This window comes from Nerophis lumbriciformis, linkage group LG15 (assembly GCF_033978685.3).
Source record: "Nerophis lumbriciformis linkage group LG15, RoL_Nlum_v2.1, whole genome shotgun sequence".
Lineage (NCBI taxonomy): Eukaryota > Metazoa > Chordata > Actinopteri > Syngnathiformes > Syngnathidae > Nerophis > Nerophis lumbriciformis.
The window spans coordinates 24,195,320-24,217,500 of record NC_084562.2 but is presented as its reverse complement, the minus strand read 5'-3'; the positions used below and the strand labels follow the sequence as shown (position 1 = coordinate 24,217,500).

The window sequence follows — 22,181 nt, the reverse complement described above, 5'->3', positions numbered from 1 at the left end:
TCCTAAGTGTCCCAATACTTTTGTCCAGTTTTAGTCCTAAGTGTCCCAATACTTTTGTCCAGTGTAGGTGTCCCAATACGTGTGTACAGTGGTAGTCCTAAGTGTCCCAATACTTTTGTCCAGTTTTAGTCCTAAGTGTCCCAATACTTTTGTCTAGTGGTAGTCCGAAGTGTCCCAATACTTTTGTCCAGTTGCAGTCCTAAGTGTCCCAATACTTTTGTCCAGTTTTAGTCCTAAGTGTCCCAATACTTTTGTCTAGTGGTAGTCCTAAGTGTCCCAATACTTTTGTCCAGTTTTAGTCCTAAGTGTCCCAATACTTTTGTCTAGTGGTAGTCCGAAGTGTCCCAATACTTTTGTCCAGTTGCAGTCCTAAGTGTCCCAATACTTTTGTCCAGTTTTAGTCCTAAGTGTCCCAATACTTTTGTCTAGTGGTAGTCCGAAGTGTCCCAATACTTTTGTCCAGTTGCAGTCCTAAGTGTCCCAATACTTTTGTCAAGTGTTACTCCCAAGTGTCCCAATACTTTTGTCCAATTTACGTCCCAAGTGTCCCAATACTTTTGTCCAGTTTTAGTCCTAAGTGTCCCAATACTTTTGTCTAGTGGTAGTCCGAAGTGTCCCAATACTTTTGTCCAGTTGCAGTCCTAAGTGCCCCAATACTTTTGTCCAGTTTTAGTCCTAAGTGTCCCAATACTTTTGTCAAGTGTTAGTCCCAAGTGTCCCAATACTTTTGTCCAATTTACGTCCCAAGTGTCCCAATACTTTTGTCCAGTTTTAGTCCTAAGTGTCCCAATACTTTTGTCTAGTGGTAGTCCGAAGTGTCCTAATACTTTTGTCCAGTTGCAGTCCTAAGTGTCCCAATACTTTTGTCCAGTTTTCATCCTAAGTGTCCCAATACTTTTGTCAAGTGTTAGTCCCAAGTGTCCCAATACTTTTGTCCAATTTACGTCCCAATACTTTTGTCCAGTTTTAGTCCTAAGTGTCCCAATACTTTTGTCCCGTGGTAGTCCGAAGTTTCCCAATACTTATGTCAAGTTTTAGTCATAAGTATCCCAATACTTTTGTCAAGTTTTAATGTGAAGTGTCCCGATACTTTTGTCCAGTTTTAGTCCTAAGTGTCCCAAAACTTTTGTCCAGTTGTAGTCCTAAGTGTCCCATTACTTTGGTCCAGTTGTAGTCCTAAGAGTCCCAATAGTTTTGTCCAGTGTAGGTGTCCCAATACTTTTTTCCAGTGGTTGTCCTCAGTGTCCTAATACTTTTGTCAAGTTTTAACCACAAGTGTCCCAATACTTTTGGCAAGTTTTAGCCACAAGTGTCCCAATACTTTTGTCCAGTGTAAGTGTCCCAATACTTTTGTCCAGTGGTAGTCCTAAGTTTCCCAATACTGTTGTCTACTTTTAGTCGTAAGTGTCCCAAGACTTTTGTCAAGTTGTAGTCCCAAGTGTCCCAATACTTGTGTCCAGTGATAGTCCTAAGTGTCCCAATACTTTTGTCTAGTGGTAGTCCGAAGTGTCCCAATACTTTTGTCCAGTTGCAGTCCTAAGTGTCCCAATACTTTTGTCCAGTTTTCATCCTAAGTGTCCCAATACTTTTGTCAAGTGTTAGTCCCAAGTGTCCCAATACTTTTGTCCAATTTACGTCCCAAGTGTCCCAATACTTTTGTCCAGTTTTAGTCCTAAATGTCCCAATACTTTTGGCAAGTTGTAGTCCTAAGTGTCCCAATACTTTTGTCCAGTGTAGGTGTCCCAATACGTGTGTACAGTGGTAGTCATACGTGTCCCAATACTTTTGTCCAGTTTTAGTCCTAAGTGTCCCAATACTTTTGTCTAGTGGTAGTCCGAAGTGTCCTAATACTTTTGTCCAGTTGCAGTCCTAAGTGTCCCAATACTTTTGTCCAGTTTTCATCCTAAGTGTCCCAATACTTTTGTCAAGTGTTAGTCCCAAGTGTCCCAATACTTTTGTCCAGTTGCAGTCCTAAGTGTCCCAATACTTTTGTCAAGTGTTACTCCCAAGTGTCCCAATACTTTTGTCCAATTTACGTCCCAAGTGTCCCAATACTTTTGTCCAGTTTTAGTCCTAAGTGTCCCAATACTTTTGTCTAGTGGTAGTCCGAAGTGTCCCAATACTTTTGTCCAGTTGCAGTCCTAAGTGCCCCAATACTTTTGTCCAGTTTTAGTCCTAAGTGTCCCAATACTTTTGTCAAGTGTTAGTCCCAAGTGTCCCAATACTTTTGTCCAATTTACGTCCCAAGTGTCCCAATACTTTTGTCCAGTTTTAGTCCTAAGTGTCCCAATACTTTTGTCTAGTGGTAGTCCGAAGTGTCCTAATACTTTTGTCCAGTTGCAGTCCTAAGTGTCCCAATACTTTTGTCCAGTTTTCATCCTAAGTGTCCCAATACTTTTGTCAAGTGTTAGTCCCAAGTGTCCCAATACTTTTGTCCAATTTACGTCCCAATACTTTTGTCCAGTTTTAGTCCTAAGTGTCCCAATACTTTTGTCCCGTGGTAGTCCGAAGTTTCCCAATACTTATGTCAAGTTTTAGTCATAAGTATCCCAATACTTTTGTCAAGTTTTAATGTGAAGTGTCCCAATACTTTTGTCCAGTTTTAGTCCTAAGTGTCCCAAAACTTTTGTCCAGTTGTAGTCCTAAGTGTCCCACTACTTTGGTCCAGTTGTAGTCCTAAGAGTCCCAATAGTTTTGTCCAGTGTAGGTGTCCCAATACCTTTTTCCAGTGGTTGTCCTCAGTGTCCTAATACTTTTGTCAAGTTTTAACCACAAGTGTCCCAATACTTTTGGCAAGTTTTAGCCACAAGTGTCCCAATACTTTTGTCCAGTGTAAGTGTCCCAATACTTTTGTCCAGTGGTAGTCCTAAGTTTCCCAATACTGTTGTCTACTTTTAGTCGTAAGTGTCCCAAGACTTTTGTCAAGTTGTAGTCCCAAGTGTCCCAATACTTGTGTCCAGTGATAGTCATAAGTGTCCCAAGACTTTTGTCTAGTGTACCAACCTTGTCTGCATTGTGTGGGCACGTTGGTGCATCCTGCTTTTAAGCAGCCATTAAAAAAAAACAGCAGCGCAGCGGTTCTTTGAAGGGTCATAAAATCAAAACCGGAGCAGGTATCAAAACGCTCATCTGCACTTTTAATCACAAGGGTTCAATCTCTCTCCTGTATTAGTTTGAAGCCGAAACAACAAACATGCTCAGAGGAGATAATGTTTGAAGAGAGGTGACCATCCATCCATCCATCCATCTTCTTCCGCTTATCCGAGGTCGGGTCGCGGGGGCAGCAGCTTAAGCAGGGAAGCCCAGACTTCCCTCTCCCCAGCCACTTCGTCCAGCTCCTCCCGGTGGGATCCCGAGGCGTTCCCAGGCCAACCGGGAGAGATAGTCTTCCCAGCGTGTCCTGGGTCTTCCCCGTGGCCTCCTACCGGTCGGACGTGCCCGAAACACCTTCCTAGGGAGGCGTTCGGGTGGCATCCTGACCAGATGCCCGAACCACCTCATCTGGCTCCTCTCGATGTGGAGGAGCAGCGGCTTTACTTTGAGCTCCCCCCGAATGACAGAGCTTCTCACCCTATCTCTAAGGGAGAGCCCCGCCACTCGGCGGGGGAAACTCATTTCGGCCGCTTGTACCCGTGATCTTGTCCTTTCGGTCATGACCCAAAGCTCATGACCATAGGTGAGGATGGGAACGTAGATCGACCGGTAAATCGAGAGCTTTGCCTTCCGGCTCAGCTCCTTCTTCACCACAACGGATCGATACAGCGTCCGCATTACTGAAGACGCCGATCTCACCATCCACTCTTCCCCCACTCGTGAACAAGACTCCGAGGTACTTGAACTCCTCCACTTGGGGAAAGATCTCCTCCCCAACCCGGAGATGGCACTCCACCCTTTTCCGGGAGAGAACCATGGACTCGGACTTGGAGGTGCTGATTCCCATCCCAGTCGCTTCACACTCGGCTGCGAACCGATCCAGTGAGAGCTGAAGATCTTGGCCGGAGGAAGCCATCAGGACCACATCATCTGCAAATAGCAGTGACCTAATCCTGCAGCCACCAAACCAGATCCCCTCAACGCCTTGACTGCGCCTAGAAATTCTGTCCATAAAGGTTATGAACAGAATCGGTGACAAAGGGCAGCCTTGGCGGAGTCCAACCCTCACTGGAAACGTGTCCGACTTACTGCCGGCAATGCGGACCAAGCTCTGACACTGATTATACAGGGAGCAAACTGCCACAATAAGACAGTCCGTTACCCCATACTCTCTGAGCACTCCCCACAGGACTTCCCGGGGTACACGGCCGAATGCCTTCTCCAAGTCCACAAAGCACATGTAGACTGGTTGGGCAAACTCCCATGCACCCTCAAGGACCCTGCCGAGAGTATAGAGCTGGTCCACAGTTCCACGACCAGGACGAAAACCACACTGTTCCTCCTGAATCCGAGGTTCGACTATCCGGCGTAGCCTCCTCTCCAGTACACCTGAATAGACCTTACCGGGAAGGCTGAGGAGTGTGATCCCACGATAGTTGGAACACACCCTCCGGTTCCCCTTCTTAAAGAGAGGAACCACCACCCCGGTCTGCCAATCCAGAGGTACCGCCCCCGATGTCGAGAGGTGACCGGTTTTTACAAAAATTTTGTTTTGAAGGGGGAATAGCAAACTTCCTGTAGATTTTTGCTGAAGGATGTCAATGAATGAAATGTAGGTCTAAGTGAGACCTACATAGAGGTATTTGTTTCATGTTTCTCCAATATTCCCAGTGCGAGTTACAGGCAGTTTTGTCATTTTTTTCTTACGAGGAGCAGTTATTTCTGCGTTTTATTCCTTTTTGAGATTTGGGGTTAGGTTTTTTTATTAGATCGCAATTTTTGCCAGTCCTGATGTGTGCGTTCAGTTTGGTGAGTTTTGAAGCATGTTAAGGGGGTCAAATTGCAGCTCAAACAGGCAAAAGTGACTGTTTTTAGTCCTTTTTTTGTCTTGAAGGGGGAATTGCCAACTTCCTGTTGATTTTTGCCCGAGAATGTACTATTATGAAATCTAGGTCTAAGTCAGACCTACATAGAGGTTTTTGTTTCATGTCTCTCCGACCTTCCTAGTGGGAGATACAGGCAGTCTAGTTTTTTTTTTTTTTCCTAGGGGGCGCTAGAGCGCAATTTTGAGTTTTGTGGTTTGGTTTTTTTATTAAAAGGCAATTTTCGCAAGTCCTGATGTGTGGGTCAAATATGGTGAGTTTTGAAGCATGTTAAGTGGGTCAAATTAGTGCTCAAAGAGGCGGCCGGTATAATAATAATAAAACCTTACAAATTCAATAGGTCCTTATGTCCCATTGTATAAGGACTCCCTTTGGTGATTTCGCCCTGTCTCCGTTTTTGTCTGCGTTGAGGTACTTGATGTCCGTCCTTGGCTGTTAGCCGGCTGAAAGACACAAACAGCAGCAACGAGGCACTCCTAACTTGCAGTGGCAGATAACAAGTTATGTGCCTTTAAGCACATAAGAGATGTGTGATAACTAGTGATGGGTCCGGCAACACCGATGCATCGGCGCATGCGTCGAGCTCATAGAGCAAAACCCTGTGTCGGTGCGCGTACCGCTTTTAGAAAGTCACGTGACCGATCATGAGCTGTTTTGGTCACGTGACCGATACGCGAAATGCGTCGCACTGACGCCTCCTCTGTGCCCTGTGAGCGGCTCTTTTCTACAGCCGGAGAAATAATAACTAAGAAGAGAAATCGTCTAAAATGTAATACGTCGGAAAAACTTTTTTTTAATTTTTAATTTTTTATAAAAATGTGTAAAAAAATAATACTAAAAAAATTCCCAGTCCACAATCATCCACAACACGTTCTCTTAGATTTCCATGTTATGATACATGTTCACGTTATTTATTGACTGTATCTAAAAAAGATACAAATATATTTTTATTTAAATGAAGATATGAAATAATCCTAAATGAAATACAATGACTTGGTTTATATTATTGTATATACTAGGGCAGGGGTCACCAACGCGGTGCCCGCGGGCACCAGGTAGCCCGTAAGGACCAGATGAGTCGCCCGCTCGCCTGTTCTAAAAATAGCTCAAAGAGCAGCACTTACCAGTGAGCTGCCTCTATTTTTTTACATTTTATTTATTTACTAGCAAGCTGGTCTCGCTTTGCTCGACATTTTTAATTCTAAAAGAGACAAAATTCAAATAGAATTTGAAAATCCAAGAAAATATTTTAAAGACTTGGTCTTCACTTGGAATAAGCGGTAGAAAATGGATGGATGGGTCTTCACTTGTTTAAATAAATTCATTTATTTTTTAATTTGCTTCTTATTACTTTTAGAAATACAATTTTAGAGAAAAAATACAACCTTAAAAATGATTTTAGGATTTTTAAACAAATATACCTTTTTACCTTTTAAATTTCTTCCTCTTCTTTCCTGACAATTTAAATCAATGTTCAAGTTTATTTATTTATTTTTTATTGTAAAGAATAATAAATATTTTAGCTTCTGTTTTTTCGACGAAGAATATTTGTGAAATATTTCTTCAAACTTACTATGATTAAAATCCAAAAAAATTATTCTGGCAAATCTAGAAAATCTGTAGAATCAAATTTAAATCTTATTTCAAAGTATTTTGAATTTCTTTTAAAATTTTTGTTCTGGAAAATCTAGAAGAAATACTGATTTGTCTTTGTTAGAAATATAGCTTGGTCCAATTTGTTAAATATTCTAACAAAGTGCAGATTGGATTTTAACCAATTTAAAACATGTCATCAAAATTCTAAAATTTATCTTAATCAGGAAAAATTACTAATGATGTTCCATAAATTCTTTTTTTAATTTTTTCAAAAAGATTCAAATAAGCTAGTTTTTCTCTTCTTTTTGTCGGTTGAATTTTGAATTATAAAGAGTCGAAATTGAAGATAAACTATGTTTCAAAATTTTATTTTAATTTTTTTCGTGTTTTCTCCTCTTTTAAACCGTTCAATTAAGTGTTTTTTTTCATCATTTATTCTCTACAAAAAACCTTATGTATAAGGAAAACAAATGTATGACGGAATGACAGACAGAAATACCCATTTTTTATATATATATAAATTTATTTATTTAGCTATTCTTGTTTAAATCACTTACGTGTAACTTACAAATGACAGTATATTTATTTATTTAATAGTGTATCAAACTGGTAGCCCTTCGCATTAATCAGTACCCAAGAAGTAGTTTTTGGTTTCAAAAAGGTTGGTGACCCCTGTACTAGGGCATGAAATCAGTGTCAGTTGAGTCGGTCCATAGGTTGCCTGTAGGGATTTTTAATGTCCAGCAGATGTCAGTATTTAGTGACACAGTATCAATACAGTTTTGCAATGTGTCGAAACGCTTCATGACGCCTCATCAACCCATCACTAGTGATAACGTATATATAATTATTCTAACAGGCCGCATGTGGCCTTAAATTGGCCAGATCTGGTCCACACGGTCTTTCCCCGGCGTCACGTCCTGCGTGGAAGCCAATTTAGTAGTTGATCTCAGCGTGTTCACCTCCTGCTCAAATGTGTGTCAGCGTTTACCCTGTCTGGCCAAGGTCCATGCTAATGCTGCTTGGACACCGTCGCCTGAAGTGAACCCAGCCTTGAACCCGCCTTCTGAGAGAGTGTGTGTGCGTGTTAGTGTGTGTGTGTGTGTGTGTGTGTGTGTGTGTGTATGTGTTCTTGTATTTCTACCCTTCTAGAGACATCAACAAGGAAAAGTAGCTTCCATAGAGTGAACAAGTTAGGACATAAATCATGGTCCCAATACGGAAAACCATTGCATCTAATAGAGAGCCAAATACTAGAGTCCGTGAACATTGCTCCAAAGTCAGGATTTTTTTGTTGATTTAATGTGCATACAAAAGGAAACATTGACAGGTGCAAAAGGCAGCAATATATGATAAAACAAGATGGCAGCTAAAGAAGGACTTCCCTATTCATCCCCGAAAAAACCCGACAGGTGAACAGCTGATTTTACGACTTCCGGTGCTGACGTAAGACAACCCATATGTGACCATAGGGTGAACAAATACACTACGCTACTAAGACTATAGTGACCATTAACAGTTAGCTTCTACAGCTGGGTTGCCCAAAGTGCGTCACAGGGGCCATCTGTGGTCCCTGACCCCTTTGTCATCGGCCTTAAGCACAATACAAAAAAACAAAATAATAGAGATTTCATTTGCACCCCTGGTGGTGAAATCTATCAAAATGGGTGTGGTCCCAAAAAGGAGGGATTTTTCAAATTGACTGTGTGTCAGTTTTAAAAGTGCTCCCCATCTGGTCAACATATGAAATAACAAGTGTGTGTAAAAATTTGAAGTGCTCCCCCTCTGGTCAACATATGAAATAACAAGTGTGTAAAAATTTGAAGTGCTCCCCCTCTGGTCAACATATGAAATAACAAGTGTGTGTAAACATTTGAAGTGCTCCCCCTCTGGTCAACATATGTAATGATAAGTGTGTGTAAGAAATTGAAATGCGCCCCCTTTGGCCAAAATTTATAAAAAAATATATGTATATAGAGACATACTGTAATAACTTGAAGTAAATAATGAAGATTAAAAATCATTTACACACACACACACAAAAATAATAAATTAAAAGCAGTCTTTTTCTCACATTGTCGACTTTTTTCTTATAAAATTGGGAACAATTTCTCATATTCTTTCTGTTTCTGTAATATTGCAATATTTTCTCGTAAAATTATAACTTTTTTATGTAAAATTAGTACTTTTTAAAGCAAAATGGCGACATTTGTCATATACAAGTCTGACTTTTATCACAATGTTGCCGATTCTTGTAAAACAGTGACATTTTTTGAGTAAAATTATGAGTTTTGTCATCATTTTGCCGTGTAAAATTTTCCGATCATAAGCACATTACAAAAAAACAAAAAATAGAGATTTCATTTGCACCCCTGGTGGTGAAATCTATCAGATTGGGTGTGGTCCCAAAAAGGAGGGATTTTTCAAATTGACTGTGTGTCAGTTTTAAAAGTGCTCCCCATCTGGTCAACATATGAAATAACAAGTGTGTGTAAACATTTGAAGTGCTCCCCCTCTGGTCAACATATGAAATAACAAGTGTGTGTAAAAATTTGAAGTGCTCCCCCTCTGGTCAACATATGTAATGACAAGTGTGTGTAAGAAATTGAAATGCGCCCCCTTTGGCCAAAATTGATAAAAAATATATGTATAATATGTATATAGAGACATACTGTAATAACTTGAAGTAAATAATGAAGATTAAAAACCATTTACACACACACACACACACACACACTCAAAAAAAGAATAAACTAAAAGCAGTCTTTTTCTCACATTGTCGACTTTTTTCTTATAAAATTGGGAACAATTTCTCATATTCTTTCTGTTTCATGTAATATTGCAATATTTTCTTGTAAAATTATAACTTTTGTATGTAAAATTAGTACTTTTTAAAGCAAAATGGTGACATTTGTCATATAAAATTCTGACTTTTATCACATTGTTGCCAATTCTTGTAAAACAGTGACGTTTTTTGAGTAAAATTATGAGTTTTGTCATCATTTTGCCGTGTAAAATTTTCCGATCATTGTTATTATTATGACATGGCCAAAATGTTAAAGCTTTCTTCCAAAATTGTGACTTTTGTCATATAACATTCTGACTTTTATCACAATGTTGCCAATTTTTGTGTTGCTCTTGTAAAATACTGACATTTCTTGAGTACAATTATGACTTTTATCATCATTTTGCTGAGTAAAATTTTGATCATTATTATGAAAAAGTGCAATATGTTTATCTGTACGGTAACCTATTTATTTATTTATATATGCACCTTATTGTTTTTTTATCCTGCACTACCATGAGCTAATGCAACGAAATTGTGTTCTTATCTGTACTGTAAAGTTCAAATTTGAATGACAATAAAAAGGAAGTCTAAGTCTATTTATGACGTTGCCAAAATGTTAAATCTTTCTTACAAAATTGTGACTTTTGTCATATAAAATTCTGACTTTTATCACTTTTATTAGCCAATTCTTGTGTTGTTCTTGTAAAATACTGACATTTCTTGAGTACAATTATGACTTCCGTCATCATTTTACCGTTTAAATGTTAGTTTTCTTATAAGAGTGACTTCTGTCGAGTAAAATGACGACTCTTTTCATAAAATTGCCAAAATTTCAAGCTTTTCTTGTAAAACTGCGATTGTTATAGAGTAAAATTCCAACATATATCATAATATTGCACAAATGTTCCGTTTTTCTTGTAATATTTTGTCTTGCATTGAGTCAAAATGACGACTTGTTATTATAATACTGCCAAAAATGTTCTTGTGAAATTGTGACCTTTTTTCTTGTGAAATTCCAACTCATTTTTCTTGTGAAATTCCAACTCATTTTTCACAACAAGCTTTTTTTATATTTGCATAGTATGTATATATTATTAATGTTGTAAATACATTTCTTTATATATCTAGAAAGGCTGGTCCTAAAGAGGTAGACATTATTCGGCGGTCCCTAGAAGGTCACAAATACAAAAATGTGTGTGTGTGTGTGTGTGTGTGTGTGTGTGTGTGTGTGTGTGTGTGTGTGTGTGTGTGTGTGTGTGTGTGTGTGTGTGTGTGTGTGTGTGTGTGTGTGTGTGTGTGTGAGTGAGTGTGTGTGTGTGTGTGTGTGTGTTATTTATGACGTTGCCAAAATGTTAAATCTTTCTTACAAAATTGTGACTTTTGTCATATACAATTCTGACTTTTATCACAATGTTGCCAATTCTTGTGTTGTTCTTGTAAAATACTGACATTTCTTCGTCATCATTTTACCGTTTAAATGTTAGTTTTCTTATAAAAGTGACTTCTGTCGAGTAAAATGACGACTCTCTTCATAAAATTGCCAAAATGTCAAGCTTTTCTTGTAAAACTGCGATTGTTATAGAGTAAAATTCCAACATATATCATAATATTGCACAAATGTTCTGTTTTTCTTGTAACATTTTGTCTTGCATTGAGTCAAAATGACGACTATTTATTATAATACTGCCAAAAATGTTCTTGTGAAATTGTGACCTTTTTTCTTGTGAAATTCCAACTCATTTTTCACAACAAGCTTTTATTATATTTGCATAGTATGTTTATATTATTAATGTTGTAAATACACTTCTTTATATATCTAGAAAAGCTGGTCCTAAAGAGGTAGGCATTATTCGGAGGTCCCTAGAAGGTCACAAATACAAAAATGCGTGGGTGTGTGTGTGTGTGTGTGTGTATGTGTGTGTGTGTGTGTGTGTGTGTGTGTGTGTGTGTGTGTGTGTGTGTGTGTGTGTGTGTGTGTGTGTGTGTGTGTGTGTGTGTGTGTGTGTGTGTGTTATTTATGACGTTGCCAAAATGTTAAAGCTTTCTTACAAAATTGTGACTTTTGTCATATAAAATTCTGACTTTTATCACTTTTATTAGCCAATTCTTGTGTTGTTCTTGTAAAATACTGACATTTCTTGAGTACAATTATGACTTTCGTCATCATTTTACCGTTTAAATGTTAGTTTTCTTATAAAACTGACTTCTGTCGAGTAAAATGACGACTCTTTTCATAAAATTGCCAAAATTCAAAGCTTTTCTTGTAAAACTGCGATTGTTATAGAGTAAAATTCCAACATATATCATAATATTGCACAAATGTTCCGTTTTTCTTGTAACATTTTGTCTTGCATTGAGTCAAATGACGACTTTTTATTATAATAATGCCAAAAATGTTCTTGTGAAATTGTGACCTTTTTTCTTGTGAAATTCCAACTCATTTTTCACAACAAGCTTTTATTATATTTGCATAGTATGTATATATTATTAATGTTGTAAATACACTTCTTTATATATCTAGAAAGGCTGGTCCTAAAGAGGTAGGCATTATTCGGAGGTCCCTAGAAGGTCTCAAATACAAAAATGTGTGTGTGTGTGTGTGTGTGTGTGTGTGTGTGTGTGTGTGTGTGTGTGTGTGTGTGTGTGTGTGTGTGTGTGTGTGTGTGTGTGTGTGTGTGTGTGTGGAGAAAGCGACGCCTCGCAAAAAAAACAGCAACATGACATATGCACACGGAGGCATACACACACACACACACACACACACACACACACACACGGCGCGCTCAGTCACCCGTAGGAAGGAGACCCAGGGCGAGGCCGCACATCTGACAGGAATCCAATTGAGCGTGTCTAATGGCCGACATCCAGGAGAAGAGGGGGAAAACAGACCTGGAATGATGAAGGAAAGCTGAGAGCAACAGTCTGGTTTCTCTCTCTCTCCTCGCCGCCTGCATGACTTCTCACTTTTTACCCGTGCTAAAACTCTCCTTCAACGTCATCAAAAGTAGCTTTTCGTCTCATATAGTTTTATTTTGTTTTCCTTTTAAAGGGGAACATTATCACAATTTCAGAAGGGTTAAAACCATTAAAAATCAGTTCCAAGTGGCTTATTATATTTTTCAAAGTATTTTTCAAAATTTTACCCATCACGCAATATCCCTAAAAAAAGCTTCAAAGTGCCTGATTTTAACCATCGTTATATACACCCGTCCATTTTCCTGTGACGTCACATAGTGAAGCCAACACAAACAAACATGGCGGATAGAACAGCAAGCTATAGCAACATTAGCTCGGATTCAGACTCGGATTTCAGCGGCTTAAGCGATTCAACAGATTACGCATGTATTGAAACGGATGGTTGTAGTGTGGAGGCAGGTAGCAAAAACGAAATTGAAGAAGAAACTGAAGCTAAGCCTCTGAGCTGCCACCTTACCGTGGTAGAGGAGTTTGCGTGTCCCAATGATCCTAGGAGCTATGTTGTCCGGGGGCTTTATGCCCCCTGGTAGGGTCTCCCAAGACAAACTGGTCCTAGGTGAGGGATCAGACAAAGAGCAGCTCGAAGACCTCCATGACGAATAAAAATAAAGGACCCAGATTTCCCTCGCCCGGACGCGGGTCACCGGGGCCCCCCTCTGGAGCCAGGCCCGGAGGTGGGGCACGATGGCGAGCGCCTGGTGACCGGGCCTGTCCCCATGGGGCCCGGCCGGGCACAGCCCGAAGAGGCAACGTGGGTCCCCCCCTCCAATGGGCTCACCACCCATAGCAGGGGCCATAGAGGTCGGGTGCATTGTGAGCTGGGCGGCAGCCGACGGCAGGGCACTTGGCGGTCCGATCCTCGGCTACAGAAGCTAGCTCTTGGGACGTGGAACGTCACCTCGCTGGGGGGGAAGGAGCCTGAGCTAGTGCGCGAGGTTGAGAAGTTCCGGCTAGATATAGTCGGACTCACTTCGACGCACAGCAAGGGCTCTGGAACCAGTTCTCTCGAGAGGGGCTGGACTCTCTTCCACTCTGGCGTTGCCGGCAATGAGAGGCGACGGGCTGGGGTGGCAATTCTTGTTGCCCCCCGGCTCAGAGCCTGCACGTTGGAGTTCAACCCGGTGGACGAGAGGGTAGTTTCCCTCCGCCTTCGGGTGGGGGGACGGGTCCTGACTGTTGTTTGCGCTTACGCGCCAAACCGCAGCTCAGAGTACCCACCCTTTTTGGATTCGCTCGAGGGAGTACTTGAGAGTGCTCCCCCGGGTGATTCCCTCGTTCTACTGGGGGACTTCAATGCTCATGTTGGCAGCGACAGTGAAACCTGGAGAGGTGTGATTGGGAAGAATGGCCGCCCGGATCTGAACTCAAGTGGTGTTCTGTTATTGGACTTTTGTGCCCGTCACAGATTGTCCATAATGAACACCATGTTCGAACATAAGGGTGTCCATATGTGCACTTGGCACCAGGACACCCTAGGCCGCAGTTCCATGATCGACTTTGTAGTTGTGTCATCGGATTTGCGGCCTCATGTTTTGGACACTCGGGTGAAGAGAGGGGCGGAGCTTTCAACCGATCACCACCTGGTGGTGAGTTGGCTGCGATGGTGGGGGAGGATGCCGGACAAACCTGGCAGGCCCAAACGCATTGTGAGGGTTTGCTGGGAACATCTGGCAGAGTCTCCTGTCAGAGAGAGTTTCAATTCCCACCTCCGGAAGAACTTTGAACATGTCACGAGGGAGGTGCTGGACATTGAGTCCGACTGGACCATGTTCCGCACCTCTATTGTCGAGGCAGCTGATTGGAGCTGTGGCCGCAAGGTAGTTGGTGCCTGTCGTGGCGGTAATCCTAGAACCCGTTGGTGGACACCGGCGGTGAGGGATGCCGTCAAGCTGAAGAAGGAGTCCTATCGGGTTCTTTTGGCTCATAGGACTCCTGAGGCAGCGGACAGGTACCGACAGGCCAAGCGGTGTGCGGCTTCAGCGGTTGCAGAGGCAAAAACTCGGACATGGGAGGAGTTCGGGGAAGCCATGGAAAACGACTTCCGGACGGCTTCGAAGCGATTCTGGACCACCATCCGCCGCCTCAGGAAGGGGAAGCAGTGCACTATCAACACCGTGTATGGTGAGGATGGTGTTCTGCTGACCTCGACTGCGGATGTTGTGGATCGGTGGAGGGAATACTTCGAAGACCTCCTCAATCCCACCAACACGTCTTCCTATGAGGAAGCAGTGCCTGGGGAATCTGTGGTGGGCTCTTCTATTTCTGGGGCTGAGGTTGCTGAGGTAGTTAAAAAGCTCCTCGGTGGCAAGGCCCCGGGGGTGGATGAGATCCGCCCGGAGTTCCTTAAGGCTCTGGATGCTGTGGGGCTGTCTTGGTTGACAAGACTCTGCAGCATTGCGTGGACATCGGGGGCGGTACCTCTGGATTGGCAGACCGGGGTGGTGGTTCCTCTCTTTAAGAAGGGGAACCGGAGGGTGTGTTCTAACTATCGTGGGATCACACTCCTTAGCCTTCCCGGTAAGGTCTATTCAGGTGTACTGGAGAGGAAGCTACGCCGGATAGTCGAACCTCGGATTCAGGAGGAACAGTGTGGTTTTCGTCCTGGTCGTGGAACTGTGGACCAGCTCTATACTCTCGGCAGGGTCCTTGAGGGTGCATGGGAGTTTGCCCAACCAGTCTACATGTGTTTTGTGGACTTGGAGAAGGCATTCGACCGTGTCCCTCGGGAAGTCCTGTGGGGAGTGCTCAGAGAGTATGGGGTATCGGACTGTCTGATTTTGGCGGTCCGCTCCCTGTATGATCAGTGTCAGAGCTTGGTCCGCATTGCCGGCAGTAAGTCGGACACGTTTCCAGTGAGGGTTGGACTCCGCCAAGGCTGCCCTTTGTCACCGATTCTGTTCATAACTTTTATGGACAGAATTTCTAGACGCAGTCAAGGCGTTGAGGGGATCTGGTTTGGTGGCTGCAGGATTAGGTCTCCGCTTTTTGCAGATGATGTGGTCCTGATGGCTTCATCTGGCCAGGATCTTCAGCTCTCGCTGGATCGGTTCGCAGCCGAGTGTGAAGCGACTGGGATGAGAATCAGCACCTCCAAGTCCGAGTCCATGGTTCTCTCCCGGAAAAGGGTGGAGTGCCATCTCCGGGTTGGGGAGGAGATCTTGCCCCAAGTGGAGGAGTTCAAGTACCTCGGAGTCTTGTTCACGAGTGAGGGAAGAGTGGATCGTGAGATGGACAGGCGGATCGGTGCGGCGTCTTCAGAAATGTGGACGCTGTATCGATCCGTTTTGGTGAAGAAGGAGCTGAGCCGGAAGGCAAAGCTCTCAATTTACCGGTCGATCTACGTTCCCATCCTCACCTATGGTCATGAGCTTTGGGTCATGACCGAAAGGACAAGATCACGGGTACAAGCGGCCGAAATGAGTTTCCTCCGCCGAGTGGCAGGGCTCTCCCTTAGAGATAGGGTGAGAAGCTCTGTCATTCGGGGGGAGCTCAAAGTAAAGCCGCTGCTCCTCCACATGGAGAGGAGCCAGATGAGGTGGTTCGGGCATCTGGTCAGGATGCCACCCGAACGCCTCCCTAGGAAGGTGTTTCGGGCACGTCCGACCCGTAGGAGGCCACGGGGAAGACCCAGGACACGCTGGGAAGACTATCTCTCCCGGCTGGCCTGGGAACGCCTCGGGATCCCACCGGGAGGAGCTGGACGAAGTGGCTGGGGAGAGGGAAGTCTGGGCTTCCCTGCTTAAGCTGCTGCCCCCGCGACCCGACCTCGGATAAGCGGAAGAAGATGGATGGATGGATGGTTCCTCACTCTTAAATAGACCCTTGTCGTATTGACCCGTCATTGACTAAACATTGCTTTCTCCAGCAGCTGCCAGCCAAAGCGGTTCCTTCCCCTCCCCCTCACTATGAATCTGCAAATTAACTCTACTAAGGCCAAAAAAAGGTCACCACCTGGATCTAACTAAGCAAATAAATCAATATTTGCTGCATGGGTGATTATGTTACAGCTGGCAACAATTTGTTTTCGCCCCGACTGACTCGGCGAGGGGCTCCTTATTTGTTCAACAACCCCGTCAAAATAACACATCCTGAGGGCCAAAATGATTGGCGTGCATCAAACTAGTAAAATTGTGTTAACAGCCGTGCATTACATTATTAAAACCTAACGAAAAATACATTAATTAATCGAACTGTATTGGTAAATTTCTAATCAAGTAGTCAAACAAAATTGTCTTTCTTAGATGTATGTGAGAAGGCTCCGTTTACATTGGTAGCAAGTATAGAAGGAAAAGGGTGCATAGTGATAGATTTTTGACCATTCCACCTTCAAAACATTCCTCTGAGTTGGTAATACTCACATTTAGTTGGAAATGCTCACATTTTCTTTTCATACAAATTCCCAGATTCCCGGAAATTCCAGGAATTCCGAAATACCCATTCTCAATTTAAACTGTTACTATGTTGACATATTTCAACCGATTGTAAAAATGTCAACACAAACCCATTCATATCATCTCGGACAATTGTGCGAGTATCAACATTTTCAAAGATTTCCAGGAAATTCCCCTTTAAATGAATAGGCATATTCTTAGTTATGCAATGCCCTAAATTCTCAAAATTGTGCGCCATTTTTAAACCCGATTCCGACTTTTTTAACCTTCCACCCACACTACTCTTCCGATATATTGAAAGTAAAACGTGTTTTCTGTTTCTCAAAATTCCCGGTTTTCCAGGAATTTCCAGTAATTTTCTCCCCATTGGGAAATATACAATCGACTCCATATCCCACATTTCTCAACCAATTTGAACCGTTCCACCATCCACACACTCCACTCACCCTGGACATTCAAGCCAGCAAAATTCCCCTGATTACCCGGAATTATCAGGGAAAAAAACCAAAAACTCCCCATACCTCACATTTCTCTACTGATTTGAACCGTTCCAACATCCACCCACTCAACTTACCTTAGAAAATCAAACTACCATTTTCAAGTTTTATAAAAAAAAAAATCCAGAATTTCCAGTTTTCCAAAGCCCTATTTTCACCTCTTCCTGGAAAGTTTTCACAGCCCACATTTTTCGAACATTTTTGACCATTCCACCTTCAAAGCATTCCTCTTAGTTGGGATAACAAATGCTCTTTTTTTTCATACAAGTTCCCGGTTTCCTGAAAATTCCAGGAATTCCGAAATACCCAATCTCAATTTAAACTGTCACTATGTCAACATATATAAACCGATTCTAAAAATGTCAACACAAACCCATTCATATCGTCTAAGACAATTGTGCTAGTATCAACATTTTCAAAGATTTCCAGGAAATTCCCCTTTAAATGAATAGGCATATTCTTAGTTATGCAATGCCCTAAATTCTCAAAATTGTGCGCCATTTTTAAACCCGATTCCGACTTTTTTAAACTTCCACCCACACTACTCTTCCGATATATTGAAAGTAAAACATGATTTCTGTTTCTCAAAATTCCCGGTTTTCCCGGAATTTCCAGTAATTTTCTCCCCATTGGGAAATATACAATCGACTCCATATCCCACATTTCTCAACCAATTTGAACCGTTCCACCATCCACACATAACACTCACCCTGGACATTCAAGCCAGAAAAATTCCCTCGATTACCAGGAATTATCAGGAATTTCTCTTCATTGGGGAAAAACAACAAAAACTCCCCATATCTCACATTTCTCTACCGATTTGAACCGTTCCAACATCCACCCACTCAACTTACCTTAGAAAATCAAACTACCATTTTCAAGTTTTATAAAAAAAATAATCCAGAATTTCCAGTTTTCCAAAGCCCTATTTTCACCTCTTCCTGGAAAGTTTTCACAGCCCACGTTTTTCGAACATTTTTGACCATTCCACCTTCAAAGCATTCCTCTTAGTTGGGATAACAAATGCTCTTTTTTTTCATACAAGTTCCCGGTTTCCTGAAAATTCCAGGAATTCCGAAATACCCAATCTCAATTTAAACTGTCACTATGTCAACATATATCAACCGATTCTAAAAATGTCAACACAAACCCATTCATATCATCTAGGACAATTGTGCGAGTATCAACATTTTCAAAGATTTCCAGGAAATTCCCCTTTAAATGAATAGGCATATTCTTAGTTATGCGATGCCCTAAATTCTCAAAATTGTGCACCATTTTTAAACCCGATTCCGACTTTTTTAACCTTCCACCCACACTACTCTTCCGATATATTGAAAGTAACACATGTTTTCTGTTTCTCAAAATTCCCGGTTTTCCCGGAATTTCCAGTAATTTTCTCCCCATTGGGAAATATACAATCGACTCCATATCCCACATTTCTCAACCAATTTGAACCGTTCCACCATCCACACACTCCACTCACCCTGGACATTCAAGCCAGCAAAATTCCCCTGATTACCCGGAATTATCAGGGAAAAAAACCAAAAACTCCCCATACCTCACATTTCTCTACCGATTTGAACCGTTCCAACATCCACCCACTCAACTTACCTTAGAAAATCAAACTACCATTTTCAAGTTTTATAAAAAAAATAATCCAGAATTTCCAGTTTTCCAAAGCCCTATTTTCACCTCTTCCTGGAAAGTTTTCACAGCCCACATTTTTCGAACATTTTTGACCATTCCACCTTCAAAGCATTCCTCTTAGTTGGGATAACAAATGCTCTTTTTTTTCCATACAAGTTCCCGGTTTCCTGAAAATTCCAGGAATTCCGAAATACCCAATCTCAATTTAAACTGTCACTATGTCAACATATATCAACCGATTCTAAAAATGTCAACACAAACCCATTCATATCATCTCGGACAATTGTGCGAGTATCAACATTTTCAAAGATTTCCAGGAAATTCCCCTTTAAATGAATAGGCATATTCTTAGTTATGCGATGCCCTAAATTCTCAAAATTGTGCGCCATTTTTAAACCCGATTCCGACTTTTTTTAACCTTCCACCCACAGTACTCGTCCGATATATTGAAAGTAAAACATGTTTTCTCTTTCTCAAAATTCCCGGTTTTCCAGGAATTTCCAGTAATTTTCTCCCCATTGGGAAATATACAATCGACTCCATATCCCACATTTCTCAACCAATTTGAACCGTTCCACCATCCACACACTCCACTCACCCTGGACATTTAAGCCAGCAAAATTCCCCTGATTACCCGGAATTATCAGGAAAAAAAACAAAAACTCCCCATATCTCACATTTCTCTACCGATTTGAACCGTTCCAACATCCACCCACTCAACTTACCTTAGAAAATCAAACTACCATTTTCAAGTTTTATAAAAAAAAATAATCCAGAATTTCCAGTTTTCCAAAGCCCTATTTTAACCTCTTCCTGGAAAGTTTTCACAGCCCACGTTTTTCGAACATTTTTGACCATTCCACCTTCAAAGCATTCCTCTTAGTTGGGATAACAAATGCGTTTTTTTTTTCCATACAAGTTCCCGGTTTCCTGAAAATTCCAGGAATTCCGAAATACCCAATCTCAATTTAAACTGTCACTATGTCAACATATATCAACCGATTCTAAAAATGTCAACACGATTCCATTCATATTGTCTAGGACAATTGTGCATCAATATTTTTAACAATTCCCAATTTTCCAGGAAATTCCCCTTAAAATGAATTGGTATATTCTCAGTTATACAATGCACTAAATTCTCAAAATTGTGCGCCATTTTTAAACCCGATTCCGACTTTTTAACCTTCCCCCTCACACTACTCATCAATATATTCAAAATTCCCTGTTTTCCCGGAATTTCCGGTAATTTTCTTCCCATTGACAATGAATGGGAAATATACAATCGACTCCATATCCCACATTTCTCAACCTATTTGAACCGTTCCACCATCCACACACTCCACACCCTGGACATTCAAGCCTGCATGTTTCCCGGTTCAGAATATTTCCTGATTACCCGGATTTATCTGGAATTTTCCTCCATTGGGAACAAATAAACCTCCCCATATCCCACATTTCTCATCCGATTTGAACCGTTCCAAACTCCACACACTCCACTCACCCTGGACATTCAAGCCAGCAAAATCCCCCTGATTACCTGGAATTGCCAGGATTTTCTCTCCATTGTTGGAGAAAAAACAAAAAACTCTGCATATCCCACATTTCTCATCCGATTTGAACCGTTCCAAGATCCACACACCCCACTCACCCTGGACATTCAAGCCAGCAAAATTCCCCTGATTACCCGGAATTACCAGGATTTTCTCTTCATTGGGGGGAAAAGAAACAAAAAAAACTCAGCATATCCCACATTTCTCATCCGATTTGAACCGTTCTACCATCCACACACTCCACACCCTGGACATTCAAGCCAGCAAAATTCCCCTGATTACCCGAAATTACCAGGATTTTCTCTCCATTGTTGGAGAAAAAACAAAAAACTCTGCATATCCCACATTTCTCATCCGATTTGAACCGTTCTACCGTCCACACACTGGACATTCAAGCGTGCATGTTTCCCGGTTCAGAAAATTCCCTGATTATGCGGATTTATCAGGAATTTCCTTCCATTGGGGAAAAAAATAAATCCCCATATCCCACATTTCTCGTCCGATTTGAACTGTTCCAAGATCCACACACTCCGCTCACCCTGGACATTCAAGCCAGCAAAATTCCCCTGATTACCCGGAATTACCAGGATTTTCTCTCCATTGTTGGAGAAAAAACAAAAAACTCTGCATATCCCACATTTCTCATCCGATTTGAACCGTTCTACCGTCCACACACTGGACATTCAAGCCTGCATGTTTCCCGGTTCAGAATATTCCCTGATTACCCGGATTTATCAGGAATTTCCCTTCATTAGGGAAACAAATTTAAAAAAAATCCCCATATCCCACATTTCTCATCCGATTTGAACTGTTCCAAGATCCACACACTCCACTCACCCTGGACATTCAAGACAGCAAAATTCCCCTGATTACCCGGAATTACCAGGATTTTCTCTCCATTGTTGAGAAAAAACAAAAAATTCCGCATATCCTACATTTCTCATCCGTTTTGAACCGTTCTACCATCCACACACTCCACACCCTGGACATTCAAGCCAGCAAAATTTCCCGGATTACCCGAAATTACCAGGATTTTCTCTCCATTGTTGGAGGAAAAAAACAAAAAACTCTGCATATCCCACATTTCTCATCCGATTTAAACCGCTCTACCATCCACACACTGGACATTCAAGCCTGTATGTTTCCCGATTCAGAATATTCCCTGATTACCCGGATTCATCAGGAATTTCCCTCCAATGGGGGAAAAAAAACAAAAAAAAAACTCCCCATATCCCACGTTTCTCGTCCGATTTGAACTGTTCCAAGATCCGCACACTCCGCTCACCCTGGACATTCAAGCCATCAAAATTCCCCTGATTACCCGGAATTACCAGGATTTTCTCTCCATTGTTGGAGAAAAAACAAAAAACTCCGCTTATCCCACATTTTTTATCCGATTTGAACCGTTCTACCATCCACACACTCCACTCACCCTAGACATTCAAGCCAGCAAAATTCCCCTGATTACCCGGAATTACCAGGATTTTCCTTCCATTGTTGGAGAAAAAACAAAAAACTCTGCATATCCCACATTTGTCATCCGATTTGAACCGTTCTACCATCCACATACTCCACTCACCCTAGACATTCAAGCCAGCAAAATTCCCTTGATTACCCGGACTTACCAGGATTTTCTCTCCATTGTTGGAGAAAAAACAAAAAACTCTGCATATCCCACATTTCTCATCCGATTTGAACCGTTCTACCGTCCACACACTGGACATTCAAGCCTGCATGTTTCCCGGTTCAGAATATTC

The 22,181-nt window shown here is 41.9% G+C and overlaps 1 protein-coding gene across 1 annotated transcript in view; it reads left to right on the top strand.

The window, feature by feature from the left end:
• The window catches only part of LOC133615853 (protein diaphanous homolog 3-like), a 394,852-nt gene that overhangs the window by 257,560 nt on the left and 115,111 nt on the right, over nucleotides 1-22,181 (top strand). The gene's annotated exons all lie outside the window — the stretch shown is intronic.